Source organism: Saccopteryx leptura, chromosome 1, assembly GCF_036850995.1.
Source record: "Saccopteryx leptura isolate mSacLep1 chromosome 1, mSacLep1_pri_phased_curated, whole genome shotgun sequence".
Lineage (NCBI taxonomy): Eukaryota > Metazoa > Chordata > Mammalia > Chiroptera > Emballonuridae > Saccopteryx > Saccopteryx leptura.
The window spans coordinates 108,756,256-108,781,904 of record NC_089503.1 but is presented as its reverse complement, the minus strand read 5'-3'; the positions used below and the strand labels follow the sequence as shown (position 1 = coordinate 108,781,904).

General features: G+C 45.6%; 1 pseudogene; it reads left to right on the top strand.

Moving 5' to 3' along the window:
- Nucleotides 1-18,424: 18,424 nt before the first annotated feature.
- Nucleotides 18,425-19,601, top strand: LOC136388115 (large ribosomal subunit protein eL29 pseudogene; annotated as a pseudogene).
- The last annotated feature ends 6,048 nt before the right edge of the window (nt 19,602-25,649 follow it).

Here is a 25,649-nt window from a genome sequence, read left to right as displayed (position 1 = left end):
ATAAGAGTGAGGCCCTAATTTGATAGAGCTAGTGTCCTTATAAAAGGAAGAGATCAATAACCTGTCTGTAGATGTTCTTGGATTTTTTATCTCAATAATATTATCAGAGAAGAATGATATTCGTTTTAAATTATTATAGCTCAATTGTTTTCCTGAGCTAAGTCAGCAACATTTATTTTTTATGTTACTTTTGGGATAGGTATTACATTTATATGCTTCAAGAAATAATAAAAGGTATATAGTGAAAAGCTTCGCTATGTCTTCATTCCTTTGTCTTACTACAATGGCGAATACAATATTGACGGATACAGATATTCACAGATGTCCCTGTATTTTAGCTGCCTTCAATAAAAGTGTTTCTAAATTTTTTTTCATTAAAATTGTGATGTTTTCCATAGGTCTTTTGTAAAGAAATACTTAATTCATCTGATAAGGGAAATTTATTTTCTATCTTTAAATTGCTGAGAGCTTATTGTGATTGAGAATGGAATTTTATACTTTTTTTTCTTTTAATTTTGAGGTACAACTTATATCCTGTGAAAAGCACAGGCCATGTTTACTTCAGTGAGTCTTTTTTTTTTTTTTTTTTTTTGTATTTTTCTGAAGTTGGAAACGGGGAGGCAGTCAGACAGACTCCTGCATGTGCCCAACCGGGATCCACCCAGCATGCCCACCAGGGGGCGATGCTCTGACCATCTGGGGCATTGCTCTGCTGCAACCAGAGCCATTCTAGTGCCTGGCGCAGAGGCCATGGAGCCATCCTCAGTGCCTGGGCCAACTTTTTGCTCCGATGGAGCCTCGGCTGCAGGAGGGAAAGAGAGAGACAGAGAGGAAGGAGAGGGGGAGGGGTGGAGAAGCAAATGGGCGCTTCTCCTGTGTGCCCTGGCTGGGAATCGAACCCGGGACTCCTGCACGCCAGGCCGACGCTCTACCACTGAGCCAACTGGCCAGGGCCTACTTCAGTGAGTCTTGATGTGCATTTGCCATGGCACCCATACCCCTTTCAAATGACAGGACATTCTCAGGCCCTAGAAAATTTGCTTGTGCCCCTTCCAAGTAATTCTGCTACCCCTGACACAACCAACCTTGTGATTTGTAAAATTTTTTAAAATTTATTTATTGATTTGAGAGAGAGAGAGAGAGAGAGAGAGAGAGATTGATTTGGTGTTCCACTTATTTATGCACTAGTTGGTTGTTTCTTGTATGTGCCCTGACCAGAGATCAAACCCACAACCTTGGCATACGAGACAATGCTCTAACCAACTGAGCTACTTGGCCAGGGTTGATTTTACACATTAGGTTAAGTAATCGGTGGTTTCTTTCTTTTCTTTTTTTTTTTTCCCCTTTTTTTTCCTGAGTTCTATTCCATTATCTGAACACACTGCAATTTACTTAACGATTATCTTGTTGTGGGACCGTTTGGGTTGTTTCCAGTTTTGAGTTGCATAAATAAAGCTGCTGTGGACTTATAAAATTCAGATTACAGAATGTGGAGGTCTGTTCTTTAAGACCATCCCATTTCTCCAGGAGGAACATCTCTAATTTCTTGCCTACATGGTAGATACCTTACTGCAGACATTCTCAGAGAGAGAATGTGAGTTGGGTTGGGGAGAGGAGGAGAAATACCTATCTTCCTTTTTGATCATCCTACACGAAGTAGACAAAATTATAAACCATGATAATGAACCCAGACTTCCCCATCATCTTTTCGGTGCCTCATTTAAAAATATAAACATCACCGAGGATCTCAGTTATCTGTTTTTCCATCGGCTCTGTTTCAGCCCAGTTTCTCATTCTTGACTGCCAATGTATGTCCAATCTTTGGTTTCAAAGTTCTCTAGGATTCTGTCAGTCAAAAAGCTCCCTTCTTTTTTTTTTTTTTTAAAGCTCCCTTCTTGACTAAATTCTCCTCTGGGGCCCTTTAAGCTATGCCTCGCTTTGCCTTTTTAAAATCAATTAGCACTAATCTATCTGGTTTTCATCAACTAATGGCACCATTTGGGCTTATATATTTTTAATTCATTAACTGTAACTATAGAGAAGTCTCAAGAGAGACAAAAAATAAATCAACAAATATGGATCAACTCTAATGAAAAATACGTAGGCACAATAAGTTCTTTTTCGGAGGGTTAAAGGCATCTTAAAGATTGTGGTCAAGCCCTGGCCGGTTGGCTCAGCAATAGAGCGTCGGCCTAGCATGCGGAGGACCTGGGTTCGATTCCCAGCCAGGGCACACAGGAGAAGCGCCCATTGGCTTCTCCACCCCTCCGCCGCGCTTTCCTCTCTATCTCTCTCTTCCCCTCCCGCAGCTAAGGCTCCATTGGAGCAAAAGATGGCCCGGGCGCTGGGGATGGCTCTATGGCCTCTGCCTCAGGCGCTAGAGTGGCTCTGGTCGCAACATGGCGACCCCCCGGAGGGGCAAGAGCATCGCCCCCCTGGTGGGCAGAGCATCGCCCCATGGTGGGCGTGCCGGGTGGATCCTGGTCGGGCGCATGCGGGAGTCTGTCTGACTGTCTCTCCCTGTTTCCAGCTTCAGAAAAATGAAAAAAAAAAAAAAAAAAAAAAAAGATTGTGGTCAAATCAGAGAGAAATACTTGGTAATAATGTAAGAAAGCAATATTCCATATGAAATCATATATGTTAAGTTATTTTTTTTAATTTTTTTTATTCATTTTAGAGAGGAGAGAGAAAGGGAAAGAGAGAGACAGAGAGGGAGAGAGAGATGAGAGAGAGACAGAGAGAGAAGGTGGGGAGGAGCTGGAAGCATCAACTCCCATATGTGCCTTGACCAGGCAAGCCCAGGGTTTCGAACCGGCAACCTCAGCATTTCCAGGTCGATGCTTTATCCACTGCGCCACCACAGGTCAGGCTAAGTTATTAATTCTGGCCTTATGAACTGCTAGCTGTATGATTGGAGCAAATTATTTGATCTCTCAGAGCCTCAGTTGTCTCTTGTCTAAAATGAGATTAACAAAACCTTAAGAATTAAGAGTTATGAGCACATAAAATATGCTCAATAAATGTAAGTTCCATTTTTGCTTTAAAATGAATAAACAAAAGATGGAAATAATGAAATGTTCATCAAGTCTGGTCTTTGTTAAAAGCTCAGTTGAAAAGTAAGTTAGTGACACCTTACTCTTGCAAAGTAAAGAGCATTTTTGATGGGTTTTAGTCTCCCTATTATCGATTAAGTCTTGTCTTGAAAAGCCATACTGTTTCTTGCTCTTCCTCAAACACTTTTTCCTCTCTTCTTTCTGCCCCATAAATCTTACCTGTTTGAAAAGAAGACAGATGAAATGCATCACTCATGGTATCAGTGGGAAGCTGACTTCATTCCAACTTGTTCCAAAGATAGGACTTTAATAAGGGAATTCCTTCAGGGGTAGAGATAAGAGGAGCAAGTATATTGAGGCCTGCTGAGGCAAACAACAGCAGGCAGCCACTACCACACCAAGGGCAGGAGGGACAGGGGGCAGGGATAGCATTCCTGGAGCCCAAGAGAACTGAGATGTGGAGGAGGGACCATCCGGTGGAATCTCTAGTTGTGGAGGGATGCAACAACTATCTGAGACTTAGTGAAACAGGAAGGAACAGAGGAACCCAACATTCCTTTCTTCTTATACCTTCAGATCCCTCTGACTACGGGAACCAGTTGTCACAATGGCCAGCCTCCCAGGGGCCCAGAGCAGGGTAGAGAGTACATCTGCAGACAGCAAAAGGAGAATGACCAGCACGTGCGGATTTTAAGGGGTATCTGTTGCATTAACTTGAAGGGAAATCAAGGTGTATGGAAAGTCTAAACTTTCTCAGTGAACGACAGTGACCGACACAGAGACCTGCAAGTCATTTTATAGAAGGGAAAAAACAAACAAACTCCACTTTAGCTTTCACACTTGTCATATGTAGAAATAGATGCAGGCATTTCCAATGAGAAAAGAAGACTGTTTCATGTTGCATGTTTCATTTCGTAAGGTAACTCCTAATTCATCATCTCAATGATAGCACCAACTGCCACTAAGGGGGAAAGAACAGGAGCAAAGTAGCCCCAAATTAGCGGAACTGACTAAGCTAAGGCATCAAGGACTGTTTCCAATGGGTACATGAATACAATTCCAGGAAATGTTTATAAGGATCTGTTTAAAAATTCAAATGCCACATATTTATTTATTTTGTCCTGAGAAATCCACTAAGTTCTAGATGATACTGAATTTAACATGATCTTAGGAGTGAAGATACGTATTTCTTGCATTTTATTTGAAGCTTAATGGTGTTCCTATGGATAATAAAGCCTAATCACAGTATCTGATTCATAACTCTGTCCTACTGTGGCTGGCCTTCTGATGATTTTGTATTCAGTGTAAGTGTTGGCCCTGGCCAGTGGCTCAGTGGATAGAACATCGGCCCAGCATATGGATGTTCCAGGTTTTCGGTCAGAGCACTCAGGAGAAGCAAACATCTGCTTCTCTCCACCATCCTCTCCTCCTTCTCTCCCTCTATTCCTTCCACAGCCAGTGGCTCAGTTGGTTTGAGCATGGCCCCGGGTGCTGAGGATAGCTCTGTTGGAGCACATCAGCCTCAGGTGCTAAAAATAGTCCCAGACAGGGGTTGCTGGGTGGATCCTGGTCAGTGTGCATATGGGAGTCTGCCTCACTATCTCCCCTCCTCTCACCTAAAATAATAATAATATTGTATTTATCAAGTAGTATGTCTGATTTCAAGTTGATGACTTCTTCTTTTTAGAGAGGAAGGGAGAGAGAGAATAACATTGATTTGTTGTTTTACTTATTTATGCATTCACTGGTTGATTCTTCAATGTGCCCTGGAGCCTCAAACTTGGCACATTGGATCTACACTCTACCCAATTGAGCTACCCAGCCAAGTCAAGTTGAGCCTTCTACTAGGAATCAGTGGGTAGGATTCAGGGGCCTGTGAAATCCCTAAAATTGATTGCAAGATGTTTGACATATATATGCTTTTCTGGGAAGGTCTATTTTTTCCACAAATTACTCCAAAGTTATTCTTTGCTCTGCCTTTCTAAAGCAATTAGCCCTCCTCCGTCTGATTTTTACCAACTAACTGATGGCCCTTCTACATTTTATCTCATCATTTGGGCTCATTAGCTACACATTCTCACTCATTAGCTATCATCATAGAGGATTCTCAAAAGTGAGAAAAGGTAAAAAAAAAAAAAAAAGTGAGAAAAGGTAAACAAGTATGATCAACTGTTTTCTATCTTGAGAACCATGGCTGGATACCAATATATTAGAAGGGAAACAAGGTAAAAGATGAGGGAGCTATAAAAAGTTCTTTTCAGAATAGAGATGGGAATTAAAAGCAAAGATACCTTTCCTGACAGTCTTCTCGACTGGCCTTCTGGTGCGTCAGGTGAGAGAGTTGGGGTATAAAAAGTAAGACACTCCTTTCCTGGAATTTAACAATTTGTCTCTCAACAAGATTGGTCTCATGGCCCTGGGTTGGGACCCATTCTCTTATTGGTCTACCACCATATTTATTCAAGGGTAGGAGAATATTTTTGAGCCTGCCAAGATGATTACAGGTAACCCATGAGTAAAATAGTTGGTGCTCCATCTTAGGCATGGTGTATTGATATAAAATGATTGCTGCCTGTTTGGGTGAGTATGGCATAGACATGGGGTAAGAAAGGGGTTTCGAACTCCAAGCCCGCTGGGAGCTGGCCTAGTGGGAGGTGGGTAAGTAGTAGTGAACCATACAAGTTATGCTTTATATCCAATGAGGGCAGCCTTTCCTCTACTCCACTTTTTTTTTTTAGATGAAAAATTACAATTTGTAGAAGTTGGCAACTAATTCAAAACATTTTAAAACACTGTGTGGGATGACCATATGTTCGGAGGGTGTATTTGGCCCACGGGCTGCTGGTGCGGGATCTCTGAAGTAAAGCAGCCGTCCCCAGGGCTGGCTGCAGACCAGAGTCATCTGCGAAGCTTGAAAACCACAGATGCCCAGTCTCCTCCCAAACTTGCTGAATCTCATCTCTGGGGGTGATGCTGATGCGCAGCCAAGTTTAAGAACCACGAGAGCAAGGAATTGGCTAAAGGGGTAGCATTTACCATCCTTAAAACTACAAAATTCGAAGATGATCACAATAAAAGAAATCAGAAGAGAAATACACAAACTGGCCCCATGGGAGAGCAAACATGGTGAAGGCTTATAGGAATGCCTTTAAATGTGTTCTCCCATGGTTCAGATTTTGTTTTTATGGTCTTTTTACAGGGCCGTGGCTTCCAATGTTGTAGCCTAGCCGCATGTGGCTACTTAAATTTAAATTAATTAAAATTAAATAAAAATTTTAAATTCAGTTCCTTAGCTGCATGCACTAGCAACATTTTAAATGCTAAGTGCCCATACGTGGTTTGTGGTTTCTGTATTAGACAGTGCAGATATAGAACATTTCTATCATTGCAGAGAGTTCTACTGCACAGCCCAATATATATAAAAATGTGAGCCCTGGCTGGGAAGCTTAGTTGGTTAGAGCATCCTTCTTATACTCCAAGGTTGTGAGTTCAGTTCCTAGTAGGGCACATACAAAAATCAACCAATGAATGCATAAGTAAGTGGAACAACAAATTAATAAATCTCTCTCTCTCTCCTTTTGTCTCTAAAAAAAAATCAGCAGGTAAAAAAAATTTTTGTTAAGACAACTTAGTAGTCCTTTTAAACTGGTCATGTGGTAATTATTCATATAGAATAAAACATTTCTGAATTGGCCACATAGGTTTATATCTTGACAAAGTGTGCTATTCACCTTAATGTAAATTAATTAGTAGATATGAAGTTTTTTAAAGTACAAAACTATTCATTCAATCATTGGATATTATTTATCCACTCTTGTCTATATGCCAAGCTCTCTTTTGTTTTTAAATTATTCATGAAATTGAGTGGGGTTAAAAGGAGAGGGAGGGTTTGGGGGAGGGGAGGGGCACAAAGAAAACCAGTTAGAAGGTGACAGAAGACAATTGGACTTTGGGTGATGGAATGCATCATAATCAAATGTCAAAATAACCTGGAGATGTTTTCTCTGAACATATGTATGCTGATTTATCAATGTCACCCCATTAAAATTAATTTAAAAAAATAAAAATAAATAAAAATTTTTAAAAAATAAGCTTTTAAGAGTTATCCTCCCAGATATCTGTATTACCTTTAGTTTGCAATCTACTTTTCCCTTTTAATTATGTGGAGTTCGCCATAATGCAATCATTATCATTAGGTTGAAACATGTTCTTTGGTGTAATGTATCTTAATGGTTAAAGAGGAGAAATGTAGCACTGACCAACAGCAGAGAAGTTTTCTGTTCTCTCTTTGGTGAAAAGTATAGATGCCTGATGACAAGTTTTGATCTGGCCGTGATTGGGTGTAGACATGACACCTGGTCACCAACAGCGTGACATTATCTAACCAGAACAGCAGTCTGCACAGTCATTCAGCCCCAGCCAACACGTGCTTTTGACTCCTCGTCAAGTGACACAGAGTGGGGTAAATCTTCAGAGAGACAGACAGAAAGAACACTAACGTTACGGGCTTTAGGCCTTGAAGTCGAGTGCAAATTTTAAAATTTGTACAAAAATCTGAACTCTTGGGAATCAGAACATTCTGAATTTAAATTAAAACAGACATTTAGGTACAAAAATCATAAAATAATTCAGGATAAAGCATTGTTGGATAATGTTAAGGATTGTTTAATGTAAGGCAGCGTTGTGGAGATCCTGACAACAGTAATACCAAGCTGAGTGATCAGTAATTGCTGGGATAAGATGAGAGTGAAGGGGACCCTGCAGAAGGGGTGGCTTGGCACCTAGAAATCCCTTCTCTAGTCATGAGCAGGTAATGAGTTCCTCAGGGGCACATGGATTGGATTTGAAAATAATCCAACAAGTTAACTTACCATATTTCCCCATGTATAAGATGCACCTTTTTTCAAAAAATTTGAGGTCTAAAAATTGGGTGCGTCTTATACAGTGGTTGTAGATTGTTTTACTTGCATTTCCTGCTTTTTAGCTCTTATTTTGTGCTCATTGTTGAAGACAGTGATCTGTCATCAGATATAGATGAGGACAAGCTAATGGATGGGAGTTTTGACAGTGATGAGATGTATGAATTTTATGATGAATAAAACTTGAGTTCAATAACTTTATGTAATACATTTTTTTTTCCAAATTTCAGGCCCCCAAAATTAAGGTGCATCTTATACATGGGGAAATACGGTATTTTCATTCATAGTATAAATCTGATTCAGTATTTTATAGTCTTCATGTGGCTCTTAGGATAATAAGAAAGGCTGGGGCTCCTTCTGGAATGCCTTAAACACTTGAGCCCTTATCTTTGTAGTGCTCACATGAAGAGTTTTAAGGAGCCATTACTGAGGGGCTTCATTCTGGGAGTTTTGCTGTCAGTCTCCTTTCAGGATTAGAAACCCTGGTTATCTAATCTTATCTCATAGCATGAGCTGCCTCCTTTATGAAACTGTCAGCCAAGCCTATCGGTCCACCATCAATGAATGACTTTTTAATTTATTTATTGTGTTGACATGGTTTCAAGTGTTCCACTCAATATAACACTTTCTAACCCCCACATCAGTGAATGACGTTTTATAAAGCGAGTATCACGCTGACTTGAGTCTCTTGCTTTCTTATACATACACATGCACATGTGGTGCATGTACACACACACACACACACGCATACAACTATATTTATAATTCATATAATATGGTGATGAGGGTAAAGAAATCAATAAAACACAGAGCTTACCCTTGAGGAACTCATATTCTAGAAGCTGAACAAATAAAATGACATAGTAAATGCAATAACAAAGATACAAAGTTGAGGGGATGACATAAACACACATAAGAGAAGATTGTTTGCGGAATATGTACCAGTCCTTTTGTATTGGATGTTGACCTTACAACAAAGATAAAAATCACAGGGGTAAAGAGCATGCTGGTGTGTTTTCAGGTGCAAGGCTGCAATATTGTTGTTTTAATCTTGGTCACCATCCTGTGTTGAAATAGCCTCTAAACTTCCTACCTCCAGACTGACATCAGCTTCAGGAAGAACCTGAACTGCAGCCAAAAAAGAACAAAGTAGTGAAGGGGAAATAGATTCTTAAGACTCAGACATGCCTGGGATATGAAACACCAAAGAGGTGAGTCTATTATCTGGCCAGGCAAAAGAGGGTGCTGTGGGGCCATGCGGAGTGTCACGTGGCAAAGGGGAGCCTTGGCTCAAGGTCGGGAATAGAGTGGTAGACTTTCTTTCAGAATAGCAAGTGTGGAGCGGATTGGTTAATTGTGAGGAGCCGTGATCTGGAACAGCACAAAATGCAACTAGATCCATTAATGGAAGTTTACACAAAAGTCATTACTTAGAGAAGTAGAAGTGAAACCTTGAAGTTTGACTAAACTGCTTAGTGACTTGAATTGTTAGGTAGAGCTGGCCCTGAATGAGCAGTCACCTTTGTATGGACATTATGAAAAGCAGGGCCGTTGCTGTTATTGCAAAATATCATTGTGAGTGGGGTAATAAGCCTAAATAAATCTTTACTATCTGGGAAGATCCTAAGCCCTCGGATTGCTTTTGCTCTGGATGGAAGGCAAGAACTCTTGCTGGAGCTATTTGTTCCCTGAATGATCTTGTCCCTCCCCCAGTTCATCTGAGTTTACCATGAAGTCTAAGATCAAGAGTTCTCAAAGGCGAATTTGTCCTCCATCTGTAGTACTATGGTTTGAATAGCCCAAACTACTCAAGGCATGTGAACCCATTTTATCTACTTAAATGCCGAAAAGTCAGCCAGCATGCCCTGACACCACATTCAAGCCAGTCTCTTCTGCTTGGTGGGTACACTAAGTGTACCAATTGTTGAATACTTTGACTATTAACCCTGCTACATTAACAGGAGAAAGATAAGTGCATGATGTGTGAGAATAAAATAAGGCCACTGATTTTAATAGACACACTCAAATCTGTACCTTCAAAGTGACAAACTTAAAAATAGCCTTCTTGGATGACTCCTCTTCAGAACATTTTAAAAACAACATTAAAATTTTTCCCTTCAGATATTTCTGGAAGAACAGTATTCATTTGGATGTATAAATTATGGCCTGATTGGTGAGAAATTATTCATGGCATCTAAAAGTCATGCTTGTGTGTTAGATCTCGTATTAGATCGTGGTCAGATCATGTTATTAAACAATGCCAATACCTTTATTTTGAACTGTGACACTCCCCCCCCAACCAACCCCATAGGGATATAAAGTAGATCATACAATGTGACAACTTTAGGTTGCACCTAAATATAAACAAAACAAAATAAAAACACCAGAATGGCTGAAAGCATGTAATTTTATATCTTTGTGCCAGGGGCAGACATAGTTGTGGCTGATGAAAAAAATGTAAGAAGCTGCACTAATTCACTCCATAAGGCCAGCTCTGCACTATGACAGACAGAGATGTGCCTTGAGCATCCACACTCATTATCTGGGAAAGTAAGCATGAGCCCCATTTAGGTGAAGAGAGAGGAAAGAAGAGGGATATTCAAACCCCTGGTAATGAGTCTCCCTAACCTTCTGCCCTTGGTATTTATCTTTGTGGAAATGTTATGAAGAGTGCTTGTGCAGAGACCAGACGTGTATTAAATGACAGTATCTAGTCAAGTGATGAGTCCAGATCTGTGTAAAACTGTAGAGTCCTACAATGCCAACAGTTGTTGAAAACACTTTTCCACACCCTGTCCCAGTACGGGACCCAGGATATTTTTACCCTCTTTTTATAGATGAAGAACCTATAATTCAGACCGATTGGTGGATTTGCTCATGTGGAGCTGAGGGTACAGCTGGGTCTCTCAGTTCTCAGTTGTTCTACATTGTTCGACAGTAGTGAGCTAAGACTTATTACTGTCTTAGCTTACTACTAAACTAAGAGGATGGAGAGGCCCGACTCAGGGCCCATTGGGTAACATGGCTGGTTCTGTACTTGGTCTGTGGCCACCATGGCAGCCAGTTGGGCCAGCCTTTGGCAAGAAAGAGTCCCACTTGAGTATATGAGCCTGTTACCTATCCTGTTGCAGAAACAGGGCTTAGGGCCCTGTTGGGGTATGCCCTTGTTACTAGTGCAGTGCCTGGCACATATGAGGAGCCCTGCAGATGTCTGAATGAAGACCTGAAGTGTTTCCAGGGTATAATAGAGAGAGCTGGCCCGGCTACTCAGCTCACCCTCTGGTGTAGGCAACAATTAGAGTGTTCAGCTGGTGACACTCCACTGGTAGATCTACTTCTTTCAATTCAAAGGGGCAGGAAGAAGAGCTGTTTTCCTATTCAGACAGAGGAGAGTAATTAGGTCTCGTCTAACCACTGCCCAAGTCCTGCCAGCCTCATGGGAAATGAAGGACATCCCTTGAGTACGTTTTCATTCATTCAGAAATTTGGCTTTGCTTAGACAGTCCCAAGGGTCTCATTGTAAATACAAGATGAGAGCATGAGGCCTTGCCAGGAAGTCGCTGGATTTTATGGGAGCGCCACACGGGGGGCTGTGGAGAGTCCACAGCTTCTGCTTCTGCCCACGGGCCGAGCTCAGCAGGCAGTATCTTCTTCAGGGAGAGACCCCGCAGCAACAGGGAGAACTGTCCGTCCTCCCTCACATCAGACTTCTCCTTCCACCTCGCTGCTGTGCGGAGCGTCTCGTCCTGGACCTCCATCCGCCAGGCCGAGGTGACGAAGCACGCCCGTCTCCTCCACCCGGCCCGTCTCCTCCACCCGGCCCGTCTCCTCCACCCGGCCCGTCTCCTTCACCCGGCCCGTCTCCTCCACCCGGCCCGTCTCCTCCACCCGGCCCGTCTCCTTCACCCGGCCCGTCTCCTTCACCCGGCCCGTCTCCTCCACCCGGCCCGTCTCCTTCACCCGGCCCGTCTCCTCCACCCGGCCCGTCTCCTCCACCCGGCCCGTCTCCTCCACCCGGCCCGTCTCCTCCACCCGGCCCGTCTCCTTCACCCGGCGCGCCCCGTGCCGCAGGAGCGCACCCGGCCGGTTCCGAGGGTTTTGTCTGTCTTTCTCCAGCTTCACGGCAGCACGCGTCCCACCTTTTATGTAGCGTAGATAACTCTTACTAAAAATTACTTTAGTTGTTGAACCATGACAGTTTTATCCTTAAATTACGACAGTCTTAGCAATTACTACTGGCATACAATTACTGATTTTTTTGTCTTCCTTCATAGGTTATTCTTTTCCTCTTTTTTTTTTTAATAAGAAAATACCTCGCAGTGGAACACCTGTCTAGATATGATGGCCATGAGACACAGTGGGACAGGCTGTTAGAAAATGGACACGTGGAGGGGAAAACTGGGCTCTTTTGCTTGCTTGTTTAATTTCCCACTGTGCTTGTCTTAATTTCTGGTTCAGTAGGTTTCCTTTAGGGAGCCTTGATTTTTAATTAATAAAAGTGCATGAGCTCAGCCATAGCTCTTGGTGCATACATGACCCACCGTGGGAATACCTCCTGAGCGGCAATGTCAGTTGCATGGTGCACAGCACGTTGCTACCGAAACAAACAGGACACCCAGAGCACTCTCAAGGCCAGGGCCCTGCCTTCTGATGTGGCTTCAGTGCATGCCCCTGGGTCACACAGCCACTGGGACCTCAGCTCCAGGAGCTGTTTCAGAGCCTAGGCGACATCCTGCATTTCTCTCTTCCTCTAGGTAGCTCTCCCAAAGCTCAGGAGCAAGGGAAGCCAAAAGTTACTTCTTCAGAGAACCAAGAGCAGACCTAGTCTTGGTCTTGGTGGGATTGTTCTGAGAGAGGCCCACAGCCGACTGTGCTCTGCCGTGCGTAGGCATGGGCTGCCACAGGGGCTGTGCTTGGCTTTGTGCACCTCACAGGAAAAATACAGAAGGCCACTAATCCCCATGAGATGTCCCCCTGTTCCAGCAGTGAGAACTGAGAGTGTCAGGGCCGAGCACCTTGGTGGAGACGGTTGATACCTCTGACAATCGGATGCCGTGACAACTGGCTCCACGGCTGTGGCTGTTTATAACTAGCACCTTGTTTTGAGTTTGGAAGGTCTGTGAGGCTTTTTGTTTTAGAGTACCTTTGGGGACTTGCCCACACCTAGCAGAATTCCTCAGAGGCTCTGGAGAAAAAGAAACCCTTTTTTGTCCAGGGTTTGTGGCTTTGGTAAACTGAGCCACATGACCTAGCCCACATCTTATCTTACTCCACCTTTCTGTCCTGTTCCCTCAGGCTGTCCACCCACAGCATTTTCTTCCCCACCTCTGCTCAATGGCTACTCTCCCCTCCCCTCCCTGCCCAAAGGCTGCCCTCCCCTCCCCTCCCTGCTCAGAGGCTGCTCTCCTCTCCCCTCCCTGCCCAGAGGCTGCCCTCCCCTCCCCTCTCTGCTCAGAGGCTGCCCTCCCCTCCCCTCCCCTCCCTGCTCAGAGGCTGCCCTCCCCTCCCCTCTCTGCTCAGAGGCTGCCCTCCCCTCCCCTCCCTGCTCAGAGGCTGCCCTCCTCTCCTCTCTCTGCTCAGAGGCTGCCCTCCCCTCCCCTCCCTGCTCAGAGGCTGCCCTCCCCTCCCCTCCCTGCTCAGAGGCTGCCCTCCTCTCCCCTCCCTGCTCAGAGGCTGCCCTCCCCCTCCCCTCCCTGCTCAGAGGCTGCCCTCCCCTCCCCTCCCTGCCCAAAGGCTGCCCTCCCCTCCCTTCCCTGCCCAGAGGCTGCTCTCCCCTCCCCTCCCTGCCCAGAGGCTGCCCTCCCTTCCCCTCCCTGCTCAGAGGCTGCCCTCCCCTCCCCTCCCTGCCCAAAGGCTGCCCTCCCCTCCCTTCCCTGCCCAGAGGCTGCTCTCCCCTCCCCTCCCTGCCCAGAGGCTGCCCTCACCTCCCCTCCCTGCCCAGAGGCTGCCCTCCTCTCCCCTCTCTGCTCAGAGGCTGCCCTCCCCTCCCCTCTCTGCCCAGAGGCTGCCCTCCCCTCCCCTCCCTGCCCAGAGGCTGCCCTCCCCTCCCCTCTCTGCTCAGAGGCTGCCCTCCCCTCCCCTCTCTGCCCAGAGGCTGCCCTCCCCTCCCCTCCCTGCCCAGAGGCTGCCCTCCCCTCCCCTCCCTACTCAGAGGCTGCCCTCCCCTCCCCTCTCTGCCCAGAGGCTGCCCTCCCCTCCCCTCTCTGCTCAGAGACTGCCCTCACCTGCCCTCTCTGCTCAGTGTCACCCTAGCCTCTTCGGTTTTTTTACTTCAGTTCCCTTGCCATCCATGCTGTCATTCTGATGCCCAGAGATTCCTTACCCTGCAAAGACCCCAAATGCCTACTCTCTTTGGCCCTGCTTGCTCTCTTCTCATCCCGTTAGAGTTGATCCCCATGAAGGCAGCTCCGTTACCCTTAGCTCTACTCTGCTGCCTCTCCAGGCCACTGTTACATACAAGCAAGAGCTGAGGACTCGTGGCTCTTGATTTGCTATGCTCACCTGACACGGCCCCCAGGTGGATAGTAAAGCATCATGGCCAAAGATATGCCATGAAAGGTGCCTAAGATGGAGTGTAACCTTTAGCCCAGGGATGAAAGCCAGGATATCCCACCTTCTACCAGGCGGGGCTTTCTGCGATGGTTTGAGCCAGTAGAAAGATAGAGCCTCAGATTGGTTTTCCTTCCCAGCCCCTACCGGACTGTGACAGTCCACTGGGTGGAGGTGGGATGGATGTGCACAGTGACAGCAGGCTGGATCTTAGTCCCTTCGGCAGAAGAGGAAAGTATTCATGCATAGAGGAGTAGGACTTCTCCCTGGGAATCAGATACCCAAATGATTAAGGACCCAGGGTCAGTGAGGCTGGGAAGTCAATGTGGAGAGGAAATGCTGGGAGGGGCTGAGGATTGATTGACCAGATGGCCACTGTGCCAGGCAGAGGAGGAAGGACAGTCACCTGGGGGAGAGGGTGTGCTGTTCATTGGGTCCTTGTAGGGCCAGTAGCCCTACATTAGCGGTTGTCAGCACAGCCGCCTGGCCCATGCAGGTTCACACTTGATTCAGACAGATGGTAATAAAACAACAGAGCCAAGAACTGGTGGGCCATTAGCTTTAATCCTGGCTTGCACCCGGCGGGCAAGAAATACACACAGTGGGAAAACACTTCCCTTTCCATTCAGGGCTCTCAAAACCACTGACTTTCTCCGTTTTTTTCCTAGAATCAAAGGCCCACTAGTCTTAGTCCCCTCTGCATGCCTCCATTTTGGCTGCCTGCCTTCTCTACAACCACGTGTCCTCCACCCCAAAATGGCCTCCCAGCTCCTCCTTTTAAAACCTTTCATAGGGACAATCCCCAGCATACATTAGCATAACCAAGCCCCTTCCCAAGCCTGAAGGTAACCAGCTGTCCCACGTGGGCAGCACCATTTTTAATTAAAAGTAAGCAAAACCAAATACACAAATTCTACACACTTATTTGCCCAACAGTCCTGCAGGAAGCAGCCTCGGAGGTGGAGACTTGGGTATGGGGAGTTGATGAGGGCGCGCTGCTGGGATCAGCTCCCCCGAAGGCAGCTGAGCTGGGCAGCAGGAGGCCGTGGTCTGTGGGGCAGTCTCCTCAGAGCTCAGCCAGCCCCCTGGGGAGCTCAGACGCCTATATAACTCTTCAGAGTTGTCCTGAGTTGGGACAAGAGGCCTGGATCTTTATTCTGACTCGAGAAGGGGGTGGGCCGTTGGGGGAGGCAGCTCCTTTTAGCTAAAACAATTCCCAAACAGGGCCAAGGACTGTGCACTTTCCCTGAGGGGCAGGTCACAGCAAGCGAAGCATGTAGTGTCCACTAACCTGTGCAATCTGAGCAGCCACCCACCGCCAGGACACTCAGAAGGAGGAAACCTCCGGAAGGTCTGTATAGACTTCCCAAAGAGCTACAGAATGGTGGGGGTTATACCAAGAATGAGTTTATTGTCACCCTCCATGTCACCTCGTCCCTGCCCATTCCTTCCCTTTGGTCATTCTGGCAGCAACACTATGTGTGGGATAGACATGGCCCTACCAGAGGGTGAGCCCACCTGTGGCTAATCGAAAGGGACCCAACTCCTCTTGCAAATTTCAGCGAAAAGAACAGATCAGACCACAAAGAAGTTTTTGACTTTACACTATACTGATACAGGAAGCCACTCCCTGCTAACCAGGTTCCTGACATTGGCTTGGCCCCAGAATGGAATTTTTCCAACTGTCAGCACAATAGTTGACTAGGAGATGAGCCACTTTTCAATTGTTTTGAGGGTCTTTTCAGGATAAAGATTCATCTGAATGAACCCACGTACCAGCCTGTGTGGACAGAGAAAAGAGTCGTGCCCTGTTTCATTCCTGTGACTGGGAGCTTCTCTCCATAGCAAACCTCTCAACCTCGGGGCCAGGGGTAGATTGATAATTTATATTGCACTTTAATAATCACCCATTGATACCATAAGTTTCCACCGTGAGTGTGTGTGTGTGTGTGTGTGTGTGTGTGTGTGTGTGTGTGTGTGTGTATCACTCTAGAGCAGTAATAATGCTTGCTCTAGGATAGTAGGGGCCCACTGGAGAATGTTCTCTCCCCTGACTTCTCCAAGGTTCTTCCACCGGTTCTGCACCAATCCCCTCACCCCGCACTCCAACCATTAGTCTTATGTTCATATTAGTCTTATGTTCATATCGTTTGCTACTAGGTTTAGAGTGTAGGAAAATCCTTTCTCGTGATATGTATCTCCTTTCTTCAGTCTCCTAGCCTCTTTGAGTCTCATTTCTAAATAGCACAGGTCATTACACTATAAGTATATTGAATTATTTCATTGGCTATAGTTTTTGTTTTGTTTTGTTTTGGTTTGGTTTTTTAGGGTTTTTTTTTTGTATTTTTCTGAAGTTGGAAACGGGGAGGCAGTCAGACAGACTTCCGCATGCGCCTGACCAGGATCCACCCGGCATGCCCACCAGGGGGCGATGCTCTGCCCATCTGAGGCATTGCTCTGTTGCAACCAGAGGCATTCTAGCGCCTGAGGCAGAGGCCATAGAGCCATCCTCAGGACCCGGGCCAACTTTGCTCCAAAGGAGCCTTGGCTGCGGAAGGGGAAGAGAGAGACAGAGAGGAAGGAGAGGGGGAGGGGTGGAGAAGCAGATGGGTGCTTCTCCTGTGTGCCCTGGCCGGGAATCAAACCCAGGTCTCCTGAACTCCAGGCCGATGCTCTACCACTGAACCATCCAGCCAGGGCTCATTGGCTATAGGTTTTGTTTCTGAATTAGGATTCAGTGAGTTTATTGTAAAATGAATGTCATATACAGGTTTGGTAGGTCTTAGAGACAAAGGGTAGATAGTTCACAAATGCCACATAAGCATGGTCGATGAATTTTATGTGCTCATTTATACCCATTCTTTTTCTTGTCTTCCATTGATTTATAGAGTTGACCATCCTCAACAAATTCCTACAGTATAATTAAAAAAAAACAAAACCAAAACATTCTAGGGTGATTTTTTCTCACAAAGGACATGAAAATTGTTTTGGATTACTTTGATCAAGTAATGGGAACAAAGAGGGGCCCCTTCTGGGACGTGAGCTTAGTTCAGGGTGCAAAGTGCATGTGTCCACTGAGTGAGACGGGAGCGTGGAGCATGGTGCATGAGTGAAAGCATCAGCGTGTGAGTCCTAGATCTCCTGCTGACTGACAGGACCTGTACATGATTCAAGGGTAATTGAGGCTGGAGTAAATCAAAGCCAAGCCATTTAAGATGATTAAAATTTCAAGTGAGGCTTTTATTTAAATTTTTAAAAATGAAGCTACAAAGTATAAAAATAAAACTGTATCTTTTCCAACAGAACATAAATTATAATTGCAACTATGTGTTCATTCTTAGAATGAACACAAGTAAATCTCATGTGGAGATTTTGGCATAATTTGTAAACTAAAATGATTTGTGGCATGATACAACAGCCTTCACTCAATGGATGATTTTATAGCAGAAATTTTTTTGGCAAACATATCTGAAAACTTCATTCATTTATCCCAAAGATCTCCCAAAGTTCCTTGACATTTGAAGTATTGTTTTTTGAAGTGTTACCATCTTGTTGATTTTTCTTTCCCAAATACTATTTTACCTAGTTTCTCAGTGGCTATTCGTGTATTTTTAGCAATCCTTCAACACTTTCATCAACTTCATAGACTCCTGCATCTTTTGAAATAATTGCAAAGATACTTTGTAAGTAAGTAATTTGCATCTTTATTTTCATTGTGCTGTGTTCTTTTATTTTTTTAAATTGGAAATAGTTTCAGATTTAACAGAAAAATTGCAAAACTAGTATAGAGTTCCTGTATACCCTTTACCCAGATCCCCCCAATGATAACAACTTACGTAACTAGAGTAAATGAGCAAAATGAGGAAATCAACATTGGCACATGATTTTTTAACTATACTATAGATGTATTCAAATTACACCAGTTTTGCAGAGCTGTGGGCTTCAGTGCAAATATGGCCAAGTCGGAGAACCAAGCCGCACAACCGGTCCTGAAAATGGCACAGAAAAGGCATCAGGAAACCCCAATCACAAAGATATGAATCTCTTCTAAGCGGTGGACTTCAAGTTCCTGAGGAACGTACACTTTGCCGGGAAGCACAACAAGAAGGGCCTGAAGAAGATGCAGGCCAACAATACCAAGGCTAGGAGTGCACATGTTGAGGCTATCAAGGCCCTCGTAAAGCCCAAGAAGGTCAAGCCCAAGATCCCAGAGGGTGGCCCTGGCCAGTTGGCTCAGCAGTAGAGCATTAGCCTGGCATGTGGAAGTCCTGGGTTCAATTCCTGGTCAGGGCACACAGGAGAAGAAGCAACTATCTGCTTCTCTACCTTTCTCCCTTTTCTCTCTCTCTCTCTCTCTCCCTCTCTCCATCCAGCAGCCATGGCTCATTCAAGCAAGTTGGTCCCAGGCACTGAGGATGGCACCAAGTCCTCGCCTCAGGCGCTAGAATGGCTCGGTTGTTGAGCAACGAAGCAACAGCCCCAGATGAGCAGAGCAATGCCCCATAGGGAGCATGCAGGGTGGATCCCAGTCAGGACGTATGTGGGAGTCTGTCTCTCTGCCTCCCAAACTCTCACTTAATAATAATAAAATAAATAAATCGATAAATAAATAAATAAATAAATAAATAAATAAAAGATCCCAAAAGGTGACAACTACAAGCTCAATCAACTTGCCTATATTGCTCACCTCAGCCTTGGGAAACATGTTTGTGCCTACATCACCAAGGGTCTCATGCTCTGCTGGCCAAAGTCCAAGGCCAAGACTCAAACCAAGCCCCAGGCTCAGGCTCAGGCTTAGGCTCTGGCTCAGGCTCAGGCTCAGGCTCAGGCTCCGGCTCAGGCTCTGGCTGAGGCTCAGGCTCTGGCTCAGGCTCTGGCTCCGGCTCCAGCTCTGGCTCAGACTGAGGCTGAGACTCAGGCTCTGCCTCAGGCTCAGGCTCCAGCTCCAGCTCAGGCTCTGGCTCAGGCTCAGGCTCAGGCTCAGGCTCAGGCTCTGGCTCAGGCTCCGGCTCCAGCTCAGGCTCTGGCTCAGGCTCAGGCTCCCAGAAGTACCCAGACCCCAATGAAGGCTTCACAGTAGAGTTCTCAGTCTGCCCCTGTGAGGATGGAAAGATTGCTGTGACCCCTGGGTGTCCTCCTGTACTATTTGTACAAATATGCCTGAGGCAGGGGGCAGAAAAGAATTTGCACCAGTTTTTCCACTGATGTCCCTTTTCTGCCTCAGGGTCCAACCCAGGACCCCACTGCACTTAGCTGTTACAGCTCCTCAGCCTCTCCCAACCCGTTAGGATTCCTCTGGCCTCCCTAGACTTTTATGAAAGAGTGCCGGCCAGTTATTCGTATACCGTCTCTTAGTTTGGGGTGTTTCTGATGTTTTCTCCTGGTTGCATTGAGGTTCTAGATCTCAGAAGTGATGTGCCCTTCTCTGAACATCCTATCTGGATGTATATGATGTTGATATGCCTTAGTACTGGTGGTGTAATTCTGCTCACTTTGTGGGAGGCTTTTTTGTTTGTTTATTTTATTTTAATTTCTGCTCACTTTGTTAAGATGGTGTCTGCTGGGTTTCTCCACTGTGAAGTTATTTTTTTCTCCCTTTGCTATTAATTAATATCTTGACAGATGTTTTTGGAGTTGAAAATATCCTATTTTTCCTCAAATTCTGATTCTCTCATTTTAGCATTCATAGAAGAATCCTGCATGCAACAACTATTACTGTGGTGTTTGACAAATGGTGGTTTTCTGCTTCCTTTATTCCTTCTACATTTATTAACTAGAATTTGGATTTTGAAGACTTAGTACAAAAAAATGTAATATATTTTACTCATAACTTTTCTATTGATTACATTTTGAAATGTCAATTTTAAGATATATTGGGTTAAACAAAATATATTATTAAAGTTAGCTTTCCCTGTTTCTTTTACTTTTTATAATGAGCTACTAGAAAACTCAAATGACATATGGGACCACATGGGTGGCTCATATTGCATTTCTACAGGACACCATGGCACCCTGGACTCAGATGGTGAACGCTTGTGCCTGTCCCATAGGATGATTATCAAGTCATATAGTAAGTACTCAAAAAAAAAAAAAAAAAGCCCAGTATTACTGAGTTATCAAAGGGCAGTCACAGTGATGAACTCTTGCTTTCTCAGGGGAACTGAAGTGCTTCCTTCAAGAACATCAATCCATTAGGGCTTCCCTACAAGGAAGACGGCTTGCTGGAGGCTGGGCTGCCCCTCAGACCTGGAAGACTTGTGTGTTAGCTGAAAGTCAGCAGAAGAAGCCAAAGCCTGCTTATGGAAAACCAGGCTGGTCACTGATTTCCAACAGGAAATTGAAGAAGACTAGAGAAGAGGGAAGGACACACACTAATCCATCCTCGGGGAAGTACAATTATTTGTCTGCCTTGTGGGACAGATGCCGAAATCAGAAGCCTTTGGTGAGTGATGGATGGAGACCTGCACTAGGCCTTCAGTTACGGGTGATGGATGGTCTGTTTTAAAGGCATCTCATCAGTCTGGATCAGTCCTACAGGTAAGGCACCTGTGCTCCCCCTAATTCTCGGGACGTAACTGATGAGCCTGCCAGGCTGAATCTGTGTGCCAGAACGTGCTTTTCCAAATGTTAGCATTCCAGGTACAGCCTTTTCCTGTTGACAGTTAAGACACAGCCAAATCCCCTCGATCTAATGATTGCCAGTGCCAGCAAAGCTTCTCCAGGATCTGTTGTTAAAAAAAAAAAAAAAGAAAAGAAAATTATGGAATAATCAACACTTCAGATGGGCCTATCTAAAGGTACATGGATAATTACTGAAATAATTTTACTCAACTACCTTATATAAGTAGTCTTTATCACATAGGAGGCATTGTTCAAAGTGCGTTCCTTATAATAAATCTTATTTAATTTCAGGTTAACCCAATGAAGTAGAGACTATCTTATCCCTTTTTTTACAGGTAAGGAAATAGAGACACAGAGAGGTTAAGTTACTGTCCTGAAATCACACAGCTAGTCAGTAGCAAAAGTGGGATTCAAACCCAGTTAGTCTGGCTCCAGACACTATATATACTCTTAACTATGACTCATACTACTTCCCTAGGAGCACTGCCCCCAACCTAAACAAAAGGAGACAAATCAGTAATAGTTTTGTATTTGGGGATTTTTAAATTAAGATATTTTTGCTCACCTTAATGAGTAATTGCTCCCCTTTTTACCAATGGGCAGAACCCCGCTTCCCAGAGGAGGAAATTAAGAGAATAGAATGAAGGATTGTCTGTGATTTGTTCAAAGTCCCTTGGAGCTGTTTTTAAGAAGGAAATGGATTCATATATAGGACAGAGACTATGTACACTGGCTGTCCCTTGACTCTGAAGAGTGAATTATTTCAGCTGGGTGGCTATGTCTCTCTTCCGTCCTTTGGCTTTCTGTTTGTGTGCTATCATTTGCTAAAGATATGGCAGTGTGCGCTTTGCTTGGGTGTGCAGCTAGGAGGCTTATGTGTGTTTCGCACCTCCCCCAGGAATGCAGCCAGAAAAAGCCATGGCATTCAGAAGCCGTCTGGGAAGGCTCTCCAGACCTGCTCCAGATGGGGGCACAGGGCCAGCTGCACATCCACCAGCTTCAGAATTCACCTGCACCAGACTCACTGCAGGGCAGTTTGTCACCAAGAATGATTTATCTGGGAGCCTAGCTGTCCAGATCCTGGCAGGTCGTCCTCGGGGAGGCAGGTAGCCGAGACACAGCTCAAGTTCAGTGTGGAAGGTTCAGAGCTGAGGCGCAGCCTCGACTCTGCCACCGCCAAGCTCTGCCACTGTGGCTACGTCCCTTCCTTTGATTGCTTCCAGACTCCTGCCGTCTGCCCGAGAAATGGGAATAAGAGCACATAAGCTCGTATTAGCCAAGCTTGCAGACTTTCTTGGAGGTAGCTGAGAGACCTAGAGAAGCATGTAAGAACTCTTGATGTGTTTTCATTATATTTATATAAGCAACGGAACTGAATGAGTCAGCATTCTATCAGAAAACAGACAGCACACAGAGACAGGAATAATTGAGGAGATTTTAATTGACGAAGGTGTGGACAAGTTAAGGGAAACCGAGAGGGGTAATGAAACCTGCCAAGGCCAGCAGCAGCGGGAGCTGTAGCTACCTAGGCCAGAAGAAGCAATGGGAGGAGTACCTGCAGAGAGGGCCCGGTGAGAGCGTCAGGTGAGAGCCCCCTAATAGGAGCTACATGTGACCTTGGATAGAGAGATAGAGTCCTGTCAACCGCAGCACAAAGGAGGAACCAGAGGAATAACTTTTTCTTGTTGTCCTGCCCATTGGCCAACCCAAACAGAAGGCAGAGGGCACAGAGCACACACAGGTCAGCCGCCTGGGCATGGAGCAGGGTGGGGAGTGACGGAAAATAGTCTGGAGGGACACTGAGCCCGGCAGGGACGATGCAGCCCAGGAGCCACACATTAGTGTCATTGTTGGCTCCCAGCATTGGTTGCAGTGGTGTTTTAGAAGTCTCACACGATGGAAAGTCAGATACGCTTATCACAGACAACCAAACAGAAGAAATCAATGAAGAACGATTCAGGCTACCTGTTACAAGAATAAAATGCTTTCTTAGGTACCTTCTTTTTTTCTCCTCTGAATCAAGAAGTCTGGAAGCATTTCAAAGTAACAAGAGCATGAAACTAAAATACAAATATTATCTAACTCATGCCAGTGCCAGGCAATTAACTAAATGGTAGGTGTATATTACCTCTCAGCATCATCAGCACAAGCTTATTATGCCTTCTATTCATCCATTTATTTAAAAAATATTTCTAGGCCCTGGCCGGTTGGCTCAGTGGTAGAGCGTCGGCCTGGCATGCAGGAGTCCCGGGTTTGATTCCCGGCCAGGGCACACAGGAGAGGCGACCATCTGCTTCTCCACTCCTCCCCCTCTCCTTCCTCTCTGTCTCTCTCTTCCCCTCCCACAGCCGAGGCTCCATTGGAGCAAAAGATGGCACGGGCGCTGGGGATGGCTCCTTGGCCTCTGCCTCAGGCGCTAGAGTGGCTCTGGACGCAACAGAGCGATGCCCCAGATGGGCAGAGCATCGCCCCCTGGTGGGCGTGCTGGGTGGATCCCAGTCGGGCGCATGCGGGAGTCTGTCTGACTGCCTCCCCGTTTCCAGCTTCAGAAACATGAAAAAAAAAAATTTTAGTTCCTGTCTTGTGCCATGCACCGTGTCAAGTCCCGAAGCTACACTCCTGAACCAGACAGACAAAAGCTTTCTGTCATCGTGCTCGCCGTCTATTTAAAAAAACAAACATCAAACAAATGATTTCACAAAGAATTAAGAGTGGTTAAAATAAGCTCTTTAAAAGGAAAGTACGTAGTATGAATTGGGCACCTAACCTCACCTAGGAGAAAGAAAAGGCTTCCTGGCAGAGCTGAGGCCTGACAGGGTCCTGGAGAACCAGAAGGGATTGGATGAGGGGCAAATCAAGGGAGAAAAAGAGCCTCCCAGGCAGAGAAAACAAAGTTTTCCAATTTCTGAAGCATGACAGAGCAAGGTGCATGGGTGGAACCGAGGGGCAGATAGCATCGCTGAGTGTGGCGAGCAAGGGGCAGAATGGTACAAGGTGAAGGTGAGAGGTAGACGAGGGGAAGGGGCTGACCACACAGACCCGAGCAGCCAGGCTGGGGACACTGCGTTATCCCAAGCATGATGTTAATGCGTTGAAGGCTTCCAAGCTTGGGGATATGACAGTTTTAAAAGATGACCAGCTGTACTTGGAGGCATGAGCCCAAGAACAGAGTGCAGGGTGCATTTTGGAGGTTCTTGCAATAGCGGAGATCAAGGACAGGATCGGCAAACTTTCTCTGTAAAGGACCAGAAAGTAACTATTTTCTGCTTTGTGGGCCATAAGGTTTCTGTGGCAACTACTCTATACTTTAGTGCAAGCAGGCATAGACAACCTATAAATGAGAGAGCGTGGTTGTGCTCCAATAAAACATGTTTGCCAACCCCTAGTATAGACAAAAGGTGAAGGTAGCTTGGACCAGAGTGGCCGAGCTAACAAGTACAGGAGGAAGTGTGGATAGAATGTACTCTTGAGATGAGACGTGAGGAGCACCGAAGCTTTTGCTTAGATAACTGGGGGTATTAGAGCTCTGTTACTGGGATGGCTAACAATACAGAAGTTTTGGGGAAAGAGCGTAAATTCAGCTTGCACTGACATAGATCGAGGTGTCTGTGGGACCTCCAAACGGGGAGACAGAACCTCCAAACAGGAAGAGGGAGGCGGGTGCTGATTTAGGAAAGATCTATTAATCTGGAAGTAGGAAGTTAAAGGAGCTCCTATCTCATAACTTTGAGATTTTATCTGAGAATTAGAAAGCTAGGTCATCTTCAGATGGTAAGACAAAGATAAGGCTAGAAGAGTCAGGAATTTGAACACAGTGGAGAAGGGTTGAAATACTTATGGTGTAAGTAGGAGGGTAGGTTGACTAGGGAAATAGTAAGTGGACACCATCTGGAGCCAGTTGAGATGGGCAACCAGGAATTCACCATCTTCTGTGTGTTTGATCCCCCCTCCTCCCCTCCTCATCATGGCTTCACCTGAGAGACACCGGCTCAGGGAAGGTCCGGTTTCCCCTCCAGAGGTTTCTGGGTAGATTCCGCCAAGGCACAAGACAGTTTAGATAAGACAATGATGAAATGATGGGTCATATAATGAGAGTGTGGAGGCCCTCACACCATACCTGACCTTGAGTTGTAAGTTAACAACTGCTGTGACCGGACAGACCCCACTAGAAAGAGCTGCAGGGCAAGCGGTGTCTTCAGTGGCGGGGACAGTCTGGAGGAAGGAGTGGTTAGAGAAGACGTGGAGGAATGGGGACCCTGGTCGACGATGGAGCGGGCTGGCGGTGTGAGCGGCGGTGTGGAAGAGGACACTGCGGTGGCGTGGAGGCAGAATAGTACCGGTCTGAGAGCACAGCAAATGGCAGATAACCGAAGGGGCTTACAGTGAGGATGGACGAATGAAAAGGCAGCGACGTCAATGTCATGTACATCTCCCATGTCGCTGAGAGGCCGCTGAGCACTCAAACCGACCAGAATGCAGCTGAGGTGCAGAAAGTGGGAAGTGGCTA